Here is a 15,681-nt window from a genome sequence, read left to right on the forward strand (position 1 = left end):
AAACCACAACACATACCATAACATGCTTACTTAGTGAATGAAAGCAAGTAACTCCCTCAACCAACTCAACTAACCTCCTAAGAAATGATTGGGGAGTATAAATCTCAGACCCTCCAAATGTCCCTATTTTCCAGGAATGTCCCTGATTTAGAGAAGCTGTCTCTGCTTCTGATTTGATCCTGGAATGTCCCACTTTTCCTTAGGAAAATTTTGACTTCAAGTATTCATTCCCATTTAAGGCAGTATGTGCTGGCGCAATTTAACCAGGCACAACACTCTGTGATTACCAAGGAACTGGTAATCGTCACCTCACATGTGAATGTTTTAATTCTAGCAGATCTTCAAGCAGAACTTGAGGAAGGAGATCTTCATTTTAAAAAATAAATGAATGAATGAATCCAGAAGCAGCTGCAGCAAACTGCTTGCCTTCAAGCAGCTTTTTAATACTATTCTATAGCAACTTGCGACTCAGCTGCTTCCCTATATTCTTCATTTTCTCTTTTCTTCATGACCCTACATTTTATATCTGGTGCTATAAAACATCAAAGTTCCACTATGGTAAAGCAGAAACTCTGGTAGGCACTTGGGCTTATGCAAGAACCTGAACAGCAACGTGTATGTTTCTCTGTTATGAGTGCATTCAATTATTTTTAAGAGACGTTTTCCCCATTGTGATTTCCTCACTTTCAAATGGGATCTGCTAACAGTGACTCCCCGAGATTTGCCTACACTGAGAACATCCCTGACATGATAAGCTAGGAGGTAGGACAGGACTGTAGCTGTACTATTTCTTTGTGAGTGTGCAATATTTGAAAATTTGGGCTAAGCCACAGTTTGATCTTGGTTTGTAATCTCCGTGTGGAAGGCGTGCTCAAATTATAGCTTGCCCATTCAATTTTCCAGATGAAATGTAACAGAAAATAGGCACGGGGGAAGCTGAGTTGCTTTTGAAATTGATCCCCTGCCTAGTGTATTGTTGTGGGGAAAATGGCAGGCACCTGACACTACTTTTTTAAAAGGAGGTTCTAGGACAGGGATAAGCAAACTCCGGCCCTCCAGATGTTTGGGACTACAATTCCTATCATCCCTTACTAACAGGACCAGTGGTCAGGGATGATGGGAATTATAGTCCCAAACATCTGGAGGACCGAAGTTTGCCTATGCCTGGTGTAGGAGATGCATCGGTGGAGAGTCCTGGGAGCTGTCCAAGGATGTTAGGTGCTGATGCTGCCCCTGGAAATCACAATAGATTTGAGTATCCCAAACTTAGAATATTAACTTGATGTACTGATATCTGTGATCATCTGTGAATGTAGCCACTATCTTTGCAAGCTCGTAAAGAGATAGTATATCAACAATAGCGTCTCAATTCTAGCTCAGCACCATCATTTTATGTTTACCGCAAGGGTAGATAATGTACCATTAGTTACTGTCTTTCTGCAATAACATTCGTATCTTCGCACATGCCTACCCACCGGAAAATGCTTGAAGTTGTACGAAAACTTCAACCTCCGGACTCAACTATTGCAATGTGGTGTAGGTGGAGCAACTTTTGAAGATGACATGGAAACTTCGATTGGTCCAAAATGAAGCAGCCAGCTTACTGGCTGGGGTTTCATTTTGAACTCTTATAACCCCGTTTTAAAATAGTTACACTGATTATCAACTCCTTTCTGGACCCAATTCAAGGTGCTCACATTAGTTTTGCTAGTCGCAAATATCTGAAAGACTATCTCCATTCCTACCAACATTTTCAAGGTTTTTGTCACCAGGCACCAGGGACTATCCTGGTGTTCTATCCTCCTCAGAAGTGTATGGACAAGTGTATGGCTCAGCATCTCAGTTCCAGGGAAAACCAGACATTTTACGCCCCCCTTTTTTTTAAGGATTCAGAATATCTGTCATTGTAGATGTAATTAAGAAATAAGCTAGAATTATATTGACATTGGCAGCAGACTATTAAAAGTCTCATAGTTCCAAAGTTCCCTTAAAGCGATCATTTAATGCCTCTGCTTTCTCAGCTGGGTTTCTAATAACTAATTGCTCATTGTTATGTAGCAAATTCCTTTGTGAAATATCTCTCATAGTACATTTGAAAGCTCACATCAATGTATAATTAACATTCTGCATGAGGCCAAGCTACACAAACCCCATATATAGTCAACCACGTGGCCAAAGTTTCAAGAGCAACATAAGAAACTATAAATTTTCACTCCAGAATTTTAGGGGGGGGGGGAAGCATTACAAAACATACTGCAATCTGGCTACAAGCGTGGAGTACAGTGGTGCCCCGCAAGACGAATGCCTCGCAAAATGAAAAACGCGCAAGACGAAAGGGTTTTTCGGTTTTTGCGTCGCTTCGCTAGACGAATTTCCCTATGGGCTTGCCTCGCAAGACAAAAACGTATTGCGAGTTCTTGCGAGTTTGTTTCCTTTTTCTTAAAGCCGCTAAGCCGCTAATAGCCGCTAAGCCGCTAATAGCCGTGCTTCGCAAGACGAAAAAACCGCAAGACGAAGAGACTCGCGGAATGGATTAATTTCATCTTGCGAGGCACCACTGTAATCATAACTTGTGAATGTTCTCAGCATCCTACAAAACATATGGAAATTAGGACTGGAATAATTCTTACTCGGAAAAGCTGTATTTTCCTTTGGACTAGCAAGTTCTAATTTAGTAAGCAATAATAAAGAACATTTAGGATGCAAATATAAAATATTCTATCATAAAGTGGATGGGGAGGATAGAAAAATAGAAAAGTATCAATCTGTATGCATATTGAACAAGAGTAAAGAAAAGATGGAATGGGGCATAGCACCCCTCTCAGAACAAATGGAATGACTAAAGAGCAGTTCCAAAGACCCACCCCTCCAGATCCTAAAACAGGGGTGGGAAACCCATGGCCCTCCAAATGTTGTTGAACTCCGGTTCCCATTAACTCTACACAGCATGGGCTGTGGTCATGGGTGATGGGAGTTGGAGTCCAGCAACATCGGTAGGACCAGAGATTCCCTACCCTCTTCCTGGTGGTACATCGTGTTGGGGATGTCCAAAATGACATAAAGAGCTAACAGATCAGTAGACTAATTTATTCTTCTGTGAAAAATGGTATCAGGCAAGCAAAATATTTGAAAGCAGCCCGGTGAGCACCTAAAACAGGGTAATATTAACTTATTAGGGAATTGCCGTTGGGAACAAATCCTATAATCTCCAACATAAATTTCAGCACTGAGGATTAGTGCTGGGTGAATTTACCTGGAATTAATTCAGAAGTAGTTTATCTAAAACAAATTAAATATAGTGTCAAATTGGATCAGGCCTAAATTAGCTCATTTCAAACTCAGCTCTATTCTGAGCTACAGGTCTCACCATGTTCTCAATAATGCCAATTGGCAAGAATGTAACTAGATGTCAGTGGTTTGAATGTATCCTTGTATGAGTGGCACACCAAAGGTGCCATCTTCTTATGAGCATTGAGGGGGGCCATGAGCAACAGCTTCATAACGTCATGCACACAACATCATGTGACACCAGGAGGCAGAGCTGAATGCCCCCTGAATATTGAGGGGATTCAGCCACCTCAAAAAATCCTTTTTTTGGGGGCGGGGGAATTGCCTCAACCCCAGGAGTTGGTGCACCTGAGCTGCACTTAGGGTGGTGTTCAACTAAGTTTTTTACTCAGAGCAGAACCATTTAAATTAATGGACCTAACAGTCATTTTCATTTAAGCCACTCCTTTCAGAAGGCAAATACCCAGGCAAGAACCAAGAATATAAAATCAGGAGTTGTCAGTGTGTTGAACGTTGGATGTACCTGCAGAGGTCTTCTCTGGTACCCACAGGAACCTCAACTCCCACCTTCCCCTCGACTGAAATTAGGTTGGAAAAAAGCATTCTATTGCAGCCAACAGAAGAGGTTGCAGCATGTGCTTGGTTGCAGGGAACTAGTGGTGCTCAGAACCATTTCCCTTGTCTGCAAATATGCCCATGCCCTCCCTTCAATGGCAATATCTGTGTTTTACAAAATGAAAATTGTACTCAGTTATGGCTGAGTGAAACCAAAGGATGGAATTATAGTTGCAGTGAAGGGGTAAATGCTGGGCAACCCTATTTATGCTCCACCTGTGGTTCCATCCACCCACCCCTTTCCTGTTTCTCCAAGAGAGCCACAGAGCTGAGTTTGTTTTTTGCACATAAGCAAAGCAAAGGCTGGCACCCAAGGCAGTCCAAAAAAAATCAGATTATGTGTTGAAAAGAGAGAATAGAGCTAGAAGAGTCAACCCCCCACCCTGGTGTAATATTTTTAAAGTCTCTTATCAATAAAATCAGGCTGCATGGAGCTTTTCAAATGGATTGGGGGGGGGAGTTGTTAAAATGGTAGAAATTGAAAATTGGGAAAAGATAGAGATTGGCTTTAGGCACCAGAGAAAGCGATTTGGTTTTAGCTTCAACTTGCCCTGTATTAACTATTACAGCATTTTATTTAAATACATGAATAAATTGAAGTTGCTGCATTATTTGATTTCTAATCATAATATCCATATAGAGATTTCTGTACATGGTGTGGTGTGTAGCATAGTGACTAAGAATGTGTGGCCCAGTTCGTATCTCATGCCAGCCAGAAACTCCCTGTGCTATTTTAAGGAAGGCCACAACTCCCTTGTTCTCAGATGTCCTTCTTGGAATATGAGAATAGCAACACAGGCCTGCTGTAGAAGTTGCAACCATTCCTGACACAATGCACATGAAGGGCTTAGGAAACACTAAAGCATTACTGCCACATTATTAATGATGTGACCTCTGCAGCTATGTATATTGCTTCTCAGGAAGTGAGACAACATTTTTCAAAGCTGGGTATAGTTCAATCCAGAGAATACGTGAATGGTATTTTCAAGGTGGTGGCCTTCAGCGTGCTACATTTATGGGTTGCCTTTGCCAATTTATAGTTCCTAAGACAGCTTCCTTTTCTTTCCAGCTTTACAGCATCTGAAGCACTCAACTGGGCGGAAAAACCACAGTCAAACAATAATTATTTATTTAAACATTTATAAACTGCACTCTGGTACAAAACATCACAAGATGGTAAGCAACCCTAAAAGCTCACACACAGTAATAACATTGTTGAGATGTCAAACACATCAGAAAAATCTGGCAGGCAAAGAATCTCAGGTTCCAGAAGCCTGTCTGAATAACACAGCTTTTAAATGAAGTCTCAAAGAGAGCAGCGATTGTGTCTGCCAAACCTCTATTGGCAAGGAATTTCACAGGGCAGGGCCTGCCAGCTCAGCTCCTGGTAAAGGCCAGCTAAACTTCAGGGGCATTCGGGACCATCAAAAGTTCATCCCCAGAAGACCTCACTGAATGAGGTGGAGCATTAGGCCATCTTCATACCATAAGATGGATATCTAACTTGAAAGTGTGGAAAGACACAGAGACTCTGATCAAAAGCTGTGCTTGTGGGTCTTCCCCCATTTACTTAAGTTTGTGCACATGGTGCTGTCCCACTCTATTGCTCATAAGTCTGCTAAAAATAATCCCTGAAGCCAACATGGTTCCTTCTATATGTGGAGACATCCACACCCCCAGTGTGGAGCAATCATGGCTGCAGTTTCTGATTGCTGTAAATATTATTGTTAGGCACAAGTCATTATTGTGTGGAATTAGCTGGCTGACAAAATGTCTCTTCTAAGTCTGAGGTAAACCCCCACCCCCATTTTCAGTACTCTCCATAGCAAGTTCTCTGCTACACAGCACGCTAGAGAAGTCTTACTGATAGGGATTTAAACAAGCACCAAGAATTTCGGACGAAGGCCAATGAAAGTGGAGTCAAGAATCTTAAACTGTTTAGATTGTGGACAAAAGCAAATAAAAGCAAACACCACATTTTTTGTTGAGTCACATAGTATCAAATAAGCTTTGCTAGAATATTTAAGTGTTCCCTGTGTACTACTTGCAAAACTGCTAGAACAGCAGCAGGAGTAAAAATAGCCAGAATGTGAACACCCAGATATATAATTTATAGCTATGCCCTAATTTGTTCTGAACACAGAATAAGCCATCCTACAAAGAGCCGAGATTGTTCAGTAACTGGTAAGAAGCAATTCTATCATCTGGCCTTATTGCTTTCCCAAAGCCTAAACAAAAAAACGAATGGGTTGCATTTTTAAAGGTGGTGTATAAATTAATAAATTAATATATTTGCACAAACACAACAAACATTACCCCCACATCCCAAACCAACCATGAGCCCAAGTTTAGACACACAAAAAATAAACCAGACTCTGGCTTGTTTCAGTCATGGCATGGCAGCAGTAGGATCAGGGAAGAAGTGCTATGGGAATTTCTGAGCAGCATGTACGAGCATATAGTAAACCCCATTACTGTACTGATATTTTATCATGCTAACAGCAAAGACTTTCAAACATCCAGGTCTTCTCTAGGCGCTAGAAGGCACACAGTGATAAGGCCATGTAGATCTCTCCAGGGAGCACATTTCAGAGTGCCAGCAGCACAGCTGAAAAGGGTTAGCATTAGATTTGCTTTGAAAAGAGTAGACAATTTCTCTTTCTCTTTTTGCTTCAATAGGATCAAGTCACTTGGGCATTGTGTTTTCTATCTGTAAAGAGTTTTGTTTTTAACTTCACCTTGTCGCTTGTGAAGTCAAACCCATTCTGTGTTTGAAAGGAGCATTTTGATAACTAGGTCCAAATGTTTCTGTTGAAAATTAATACAGCTTATGCTACAATGCAGGCTTCCTCAAACTCAGCCCTCCAGATGTTTTGAGACTACAATTCCCATCATTCCTGACCACTGGTCCTGCTAGCTAGGGATCATGGGAGGTGTAGGCCAAAAGCATCTGGAGGGCCAAGTTTGAGGAAGCCTGCTATAATGTGTAGTGTGGCTTGGTTGCACACTTGCTATTTGGTTTTCCCCTTTCCCTTTCCAAGTATTTCAACTATTAAGGTTACTATCAGCTTGAAGTGAAAGACACTCCTGCAGGGATCCAGAAAGGTTGCTTCATCTAGAACATTTCTGCATATAAAAGCAATTGTATTGTCAGTGTCTTCCATCCAAAGAATTGTTTTAGATTGCTGTCTGTGTTAGTTGTATGTGTAGAATTAAAATAATCTCTGGAGCTACCTGGAAGTCCCTTGCATTTGGTGGTGTGTCAGACTTATCATAAATACCTTCACCTGCATATTGCAACAGTGAAACCGTATTCCTGGTATCACCAGCAACACCAACTAAGATTTACAGTCTTTATAGCTATAGCATCAACAGCACACACTTCAAATTAAGAGAACATTGGCAGGCGTTGAGCAGCCATTTTAGAACTGGAAAAGACACACTGGCAGTGATGTCAGAGAATCAGACAGAAAGAGAAACAGGAGCAGAAATTGCTATCGTAAGCATATTTGTCCCATGTCCAGAATGGAACTCAATCCAGAAAATATTATTGGTATATGCTGCTGCTCTTGCTTTCAGACCACAAACAATATGTAATTATGTCCCCCTTCATTTGCTTTTTGTTTCCTTTTCAATGAATGAATAGGGTGGAATAACAGACTGACAACACCATTTATGTAAGTTACATAATTTCACCATAGTGGACAGCCAGATGAATAATGTAGCTTTTTGGAAGAGGATGAATTGCAGTGGAACGGAAACAGTGCTGTATGCAATGAATACAGGGTGGAACAGAAAATGACTCCTACTTACATCCATACTGACAGTTTATATATCTGATTTGTACTGTTCTACAGCAGTCTTGATCATCACTATCTTTTTTGCTTGCTTTTCATTTCTGTTGCTTTGTTAGTATTACATTTCACCTACTGTAGCTTGGAAAGAAGAGCTCAGAGGCTTACAATTGCTTCAAGTAATAAGCATTGTATAGGGCTCTATAGTAGGACCCAACTCCCTCACTTCCAATCTCTGCAAGTTTTTGTTTTTTTAAAAAGCAGGGATAGGGAACCTATCTCCTTCCAGATGTGGTTGGACTTCAGGTTGCATCATCCCTGGCCTTTGACCATACTGACTGGAGCTGAAGGAAGATGGGAACCCAGTAACATCTGGAGGACCACATATGCTCTATCCCTGTCTTAGAGTGACAGAAATATGTGAGAATATAAATTGGTATAGGGCATTATATATATACTGCCTGATAATTGGATCTGGCCTGACACCATTTTTCAATACTTTAGAAAGTAACCCAAAGAAAATGCAAAGAATGATGGCAACATGCGAGATGCTAGAAAAAGATTCAAACAAACAAAAAACAAAAATAGCTATATACCTTACACCACCAGACAGCTTTTGCAGCCCTATCTAGCACTTAATTATGTCTATCAGAAGGAAGTTTCAATGATTTCCGTAGGAATTATTCCCAAGGAAGTGTGCATAGAACTCAGCCCATACTAGTAATGAGTCTATTATGGCTGCAATCCTGAAGTTACTTACAAGATAATAAACCCTAATTACCTTCAACCATTTTAGAATATTCAAGCTCATACATATTTGTATGAACATTTTAGAATGTTTAAACTCATACATATTTGCACAGTTTAAACCTGAACAATCTACATATACTTAAAAATACTGCTCAGTTGCTCTCGAATACCTAGAACAAATACTTCCCACTTCATTCAGGGTTTGGAGCAAGCCACTGAACTTTAGCCAGGTAAAAACGTACATAGATAATGTAAAACAAAAGCTTCATCTGAGTTGCACTGCACAATATTTAGATACCACTTCACTGCCGTATTTATTATAGGAAAAATGTATAACATCATTACAACTTTGAGCCAGTTTAAAAATGTTAATCTCACAATTAATAATCACAGACGTATGCTTTCCCTTGCAGCAACAAGCACCGATAATCTAAATCTGTCATGCTGAACTTTAGAGTAGCAGACAACCATCTGCATACATACATCATATAAAAAGTAAGTCTGCATGCCCTTATGCTTCCTTCACTGGAGAAATGAGACAAAGTAAGGGGGCATAAATGTAGGAAAGTTGCAGAGTGGAAAAGCCAATTCCATATTCAACTCAACAAAGCTCAGTCTGCGACTGGGGGCTCAAAACTGCTCACCTGTACAGCGCTTCACTTGGCAGATGCTTTGGTTAAAACCAAGTTGTCTTGTATGACTGTGCCGTATTAGCAAGGTATGAATCGTGGCCTGGAAGGGTCTACCCCAGACATACTCAAACTGAATGACTAGAGGGGTCAAGGGCATGAATAGAATGCTGCATAAGTAGCCAGTTTTAGGCTTAGTCACCATATTTACATTAGCCAGAATAGGGTGCAGACTATGTATCTTAGTTAAAGACTTACCCTAAGAGAGAAAATATGTATTTGGTTGTATTTCAGGAGAAAATATGCTTCTAAACCATCCTCGCTGCTCTACAGATGTAATGGCTACCTTAACCTTTGGGCTGGGCTATAACATCTTAGGCTATGGAGGGGGGGGGGTGTTCATATGATTGAATACTCATTTATTTATAAAATATAAAAATCCTATACATAGAAAACCATCATATCAGATAGAAAGCTAGGCTAAATGAAATCTGTATGTACAAACACACACACAAAATCTGGAATAAAATTCAAATAAAACACAAGCAAACATGCATTCTGAAATGGTACAACCCCAGCGAAGGATACACCATGTCACTGCATAGATTATGAATATCCCTCACGTATTACCTGGTTGGAGATTTCTGTTCAAGGTGGGGCAGCTGCTGCCTACAACAGCAATAAATTCACTTGTAGACCTTGACATATATTTCAAGGGTGAAATTGTTTCAAAAAGGCTTCTTGCAGCCAGTCTCACTAATTCACTAAGCAGGGCCAAATGTGGACTTTTCTGTAGCAAAAGAAAGTGCCCACAGGTGCCTGCAGTTTCCACTAACGGAGCCACAGGCTTTGCTCAGAGTCAACTGAAAGCTTAAGATGGCCTTTTAAATACAATGGTTACCACATGCATGAGGGTGAAGGTTTGGAAGCAGTTCCTCTCTCTGATATGCAAACACAAAGGTATTATATAGATGGCTTGATGTTTTTGGACCTTTCTTTATCATTTGCAATAAATATACACACCTTCTGCTCAGTCTTACCCATACCATCTGCTATTCCCCGTGGCTTAAAGAAAAAGAAAAAAAAGCAACAGATCAGGGTGGGGGGGGGTGTTTTGCACATGCAAATATATATCTGTATTACAGTTTAGACCAAAGATCTTTTTTTCTTTAGGGATTGGACAATCTGTTGCAGCATGAAAGACAATAAACAAAAAGCCAAGGGTAGTACTTAATTCCAAATCATTTAACACTGATGAGGAGGAGATTGTTAAGAGAATTGCTTTATTCAGCCTCTGCTATAAAGGCACAAAGTCAGTTTTTTTAAAAAAAAATGTCCCAAGCATTTATTTATTTATTTTTAGTGATGGCACCGGATGAAAGGTAGGAACCAGAGATACCGTGTTGTGATTTAAAGGAGAGGGGGAAATGGAACAAAATCAATTGCATCTTTCCCACATGCTCAAAAGCAGCAAAGCTTTACTTTCAAAATGAAGGTTGATCAAAAGAGGTGCCCTTGTGTTGTTTAGCCATTATGAAACTTTTGGACGTCACTTTTGAAGAGCCTTAACCAGTGCTTTCTTTCAGATGGGTCTCACCAGAAGTCAGTTCTGGCACCTCTCAGGTGGACACCATTGCCATTACAAGAGAACAAAGGAGGCGTCCGTAGTGAGTTCTGGCACTTCTTTTTTTTCTAGAAAAAAATAGCACTGCTTTCAAAGCTTAAAAAAATTGACTTGGCAACTGTGAGGAACCTGCACTTTGTTTTCTTTCCAGCATGCGCTCAAGTACATAAAAGAGAAGCTTCTACATAATATTGGAAGCAGTGCTATTTTTCTAGAAATGAAGTGCCAGAACTCACTATGAACGCATCCCTCGTTCTTTTAGAATGGCAATGGTGCCCACCTGAGAGGAGCTGGAACTGACTTCTGGCTGAAAAAAAAGCCCTGATTGGAAGTTGGTTGGTGGTTGACGGATTTCAGTGACCAGCTGTTCCACACAAGAACTTGCAAGAATGGTCTTTTCCCCCCCTGACAAAGATTTTGACTTCTGCTTTGAATATGTGAGGCAGAAATACAACAGTTGCATCCATTCCTATCACTGCATGTGGAGCAGGGGGGAATTGTCCAGTTCCCCTCAAGAATGCTGCTTGTTGGTATCATGGCAGCAGGACAGGGTATTTTGGAGAGTGGGAACTGGGATGCTGGTCCAGCACCCACAAATTGCTTCCTCACCAACCAGTGGACAAAGGAGTTGCTTCCCATGACATTCCTCATCTCAGCTCATTCACATGGAAATGCAGGTGAGCTGGTTGAGGGGCAGCTCTGTAGCAGCAGTTGTGGAACATTAATCAGATGCCCAGAGAAGCTTTGCAAAAGGTATGATGGGGGCCACTGGTCCCAACACCTCCTGGCAAATAGAAGGGGAAGAAATGGAGGCAGTGAGAGATTTTACTTTCTTGAGCTCCATGATCACTGCAGATGGTGACAGCAGCCACGAAATTAAAAAAACGCCTGCTTCTTGGGAGAAAAGCAATGACAAACCTAGACAGCATCTTAAAAAGCAGAGACATCACCTTGCCAACAAAGGTCCATATAGTTAAAGCTATGGTTTTCCCAGTAGTGATGTATGGAAGTGAGAGCTGGACCATAAAGAAGGCAGATCGCCGAAGAATTGATGCTTTTGAATTATGGTGCTGGAGGAGACTCTTGAGAGTCCCATGGACTGCAAGAAGATGAAACCTATCCATTTTTAAGGAAATCAGCCCTGAGTGCTCACTGGAAGGACAGATCCTGAAGCTGAGGCTCCAATAATTTGGCTACCTCATAAGAAGAGAAGACTCCCTGGAAAAGTCCCTGATGTTGGGAAAGATGGAGGGCACAAGGAGAAGGGGACGACAGAGGACAAAATAGTTGGACAGTGTTCTCGAAGCTACCAGCATGAGTTTGACCAAACTGCGGGAGGCAGTGGAAGACAGGAGTGCCTGGCGTGCTCTGGTCCATGGGGTCACGAAGAGTCGGACACGACTAACGACTAAACGACAACAACAACATGATGGGGGAAGGTTGAGAGAGAGGCCCCAGGAAATTTATGAGTAGAGGGGAACAGATACTAGAAGTGTGAAAAGGACAAGACAACAATGGCAGGAAGAAAACTGGACTGGCTGCAATTAGTGACCCAGCAGTAAGGATCCCACTCTAGGCATTCGCTGAGGCTAAGAGGCCATATTGGGTTCTGAGGATCCTGGGGATCTAAAGGAGATATCTGACAATGACCTTGAAGAAAAAATAGTTGCTGAGCGAGCAATGAAGTACACTTTTTCCTCTCTTTGCAATATGTTCCCAGTTGCACACTTTCTGCAGAAAGTTTCCCTAACTTCAGTACATTCTTCACACAAATGTGTAAGATGAATTCCTGCAGATTGTCTCGGTACCAGGGGCAATTTAAACCACACAAATGCTGTGTAGTTTACAACGAGCATGGGAAAAGGGGTTTAAAAAACCCCAATAGATACTGACATCTGAGGCATCATTAACTAAGACTCATAGTGTTGAGCCCAGTCATTTATTGGATTCACATACAGTATAATGACCCACTTTCAGTCAGTGTTGTGAGCTGGGTTTCCATTCCTTTCAGATATATTGACAATCTGGCAAGTGCGTTTTTGGCTCTGGTTTCCCTGTACTTATTTCATACAATAGAAAGTCTATTAGAAGGATATTAGAGCTTTAATTATAATATGGGCACTCTTTCATTTTGCTACACACTAGTAATTCCCAATAACGCTAATGGAAATTATCCAGCGTCAACAAAAGAATGTGCCTTAGATGCTAACAGCCAAAGAACCAAACATATCAGAGACAGATGAAGGTTCTGGGAAGTACCGGTAACTGAATAAAAGACAGTTGAATGACAAGACAGAGAAGCAGTAGATATTGACTATAAAAAACCATGAAAAAACTTACACACCCACCCACCCAAAATCTCCCCAATATTTAATTTACTTTAACTTCAAAATTAAATTATTCCTGATAGTAACTAAAAGTGAACAGGGATCTTAGACGGGCAGCGTAATTAAATATAATTGAAAAAGAGAATGCAAACTGCTGAAGTCAAAAGCTGGATCAAGAGGAGAGTGGCATGTGTGCACCTTTGAATAGTTCTGGTATTTTTTAAAGGAATGTTCCTCTTGCTTTCCTGACCCTTAGGATTGTTCTGCATGAGCAGAGATCTGCGACAGAGCCAACCCTGGAGCCAAAGCCCTGCCAGCTTGCTCCAGCTCTCTCTCTTTTCAAATCTCCCTGGCAATTATTGCTATGTACCATTTCCCCCCCCCCCCCCTGACACCAATAGGAGGAAAAATGCATGTCCCTGCTCCAGGGTAGCACAGACTGTCAAGCCCAATCCACTGGTTGGTCAGGGGGATGAGGGAGCTTTGGATGCAAGGGATGCTATTCTGGCAGTAACTCTGCAGTTCTGCAGAAACATTGCTGGCAGTAGTGCCATGACCACAGAGTTTTTCATGGGTATATCAGCCTGGGTTTATCTCCCTGCCAGCAGAGCTCCCTTCTGCCAGCGGAAGAGCAATTTTAACCTACCTTAACACCTCCCCACACCCACCTCAGGCAGAATTCAGCATGGATTAGTATTGCTTTATTATATTATTAAGTTGTCCCCCCTAATATTTGGGGCTGCTAGCCGTCGTCTGTCAAAATATACATAATTGCATCCAATGTCACTTTTGATACCACAGTGATAAAAGGGATGACACATTTGCTTGCTCTGCTTGAGATAAACAAGGGTCAAGCAGATCAAACTTATTCTGCCACATAAATGAGAAATGTGCTTATGGTGTTTATGATGGGGGCAGGGTTCTTAACTCACATGTATTCATAGTCATTCTGTATTTGCTCATTCATTTCCCCTCTGCTACTGGCCTGTCTAGAACAGCTGCAAAGAAGGGAGGACTTTCAACACAATGTCCTTCCATTCTGACTCTGCAACGAAGGCTTCCTCTCCCCCGATGCCTTCCCATAGAAAGCAGCAAGAAGCCAAATATTCTGGCTGGATCATTCTAATCCATATAATCTTGGAGTGATCTGTTGTTCAGGAGGGGCCAGCAGAATGTTCCCTTTGATTTCCCCATTGCTGCAGTTGACTTTGTCGAGGTGCAGTGCAAGAGGTGGGATTTCCAGAGCTGCAGCATGTTCCCAGAGCTACAACACCCACCACCAGCCACCAGTGTGTCTCAATATAGAAGCATAGCTATGTTAGACTGGTCTGCTGCTGCTGCTGCAATAATAAATGAGAGAGATTTGTGGCACTTTATCAACTGTGCAATGGAAACAAGTAAAGCAGAATGTCTCTACTATCTCCAGCCCGCTCCCCCTCTGTCGATGCTTTCTGAAGGGGACTGAGAAGAGCTCTGTTCCCTGGCATTCCATCAATAGAGATCAGACAGACTGCTTATCCTGAGCTGGGAAAAGCTACCAAGATCAGGTAAAGCCCCTCAAACTACTCCCCTGGATCTTAGTAAGAGTTGCTTTACATTAAACATCCCCCCTGCCCCCACCTAGGTAGTGTACATGACTGCAGAGAGGTACAAGACAAACAGTGTCACATGTGAAAAGTGCACAAGGATTTTATTTACCCAGTGCACAGTCATATGATGCAGGGGAGCATGGGCTTCCAAATTTGTGGAACAAGCACTTTCCTCATTTGAGGCTGTAGTCTAAACCACTGAGCCCCTTGGGCTTGCCGATCAGAAGGTTGGTGGTTCAAATCCCCACAACGGGTGAGCTCCCGCTGCTCTGTCGCAGCTTCTGCCAACCTAGCAGTTCGGAAGCACACCAGTGCAAGTAGATAAATAGGTACTGCTGCAGCAGGAAAGTAAACGGCATTTCTGTGCGCTCTGTCGCTTGTCACAGTGTCCCATTGCGCCAGAAGCAGTTTAGTCATGTGGGCCACATGACCCGAAAAGCTGTCTGTGGACAAACGCCGGCTCCCTCAGCCTGAAAAGCAAGATGAGCGCTGCACCCCATAGTTGCCTTTGAATGGAGGTCCTTTACCTTTTACACAAGCAGTTTTCACCTAAGTGCATGTACTGCACCTGTGCAAGAAATATCACCTGTATGTAAAGCATCTGCAGTAGCTAAGCGTCAGCAGAACTTGCTTACTCTGCGCATGAGAACAAGGAGTACATCCACTGATTAAAGTAAAAATGTACCCAAGCCCTGTTCAAATCAATGAGATTTAGGAAAGCTCAGCATCCTCTAGCTTGTGTTCTGTCCATTGGCATAGTTTCAAGGTTGAAGCAGATCAGTAGCCACTTGCATGCCAGAAGGTGTTTTTTAGTTGTTTATTTTTAACAGATCCACTGCATTTGTCCACACTTCAAAGCCTGCTTACAGCCTATTATTCTGGGCTTGTAGTAGCACACGCGTGGGCTTTTTACTGGTGGCACCAAGCACTGTGGAATGTCCTCCCAATATGAGAAGCCCCATCACTATTGCCATTCCATCACTTCTAGAAAACACACCTATTTAGGAAAGCATTCTCCTGAACTTAGAACTTGTGGTCTAATCATTTTGCTTTCTAGTTTGTTAT

General features: G+C 41.9%; 1 protein-coding gene across 1 annotated transcript in view; it reads right to left on the bottom strand.

The window, feature by feature from the left end:
• The window catches only part of EYS (eyes shut homolog), a 491,695-nt gene that overhangs the window by 146,888 nt on the left and 329,126 nt on the right, over window positions 1–15,681 (bottom strand). The gene's annotated exons all lie outside the window — the stretch shown is intronic.

This window comes from Podarcis gaigeae (genome assembly GCF_964106915.1).
Source record: "Podarcis gaigeae genome assembly, chromosome: 3".
Taxonomy (NCBI): domain Eukaryota; kingdom Metazoa; phylum Chordata; class Lepidosauria; order Squamata; family Lacertidae; genus Podarcis; species Podarcis gaigeae.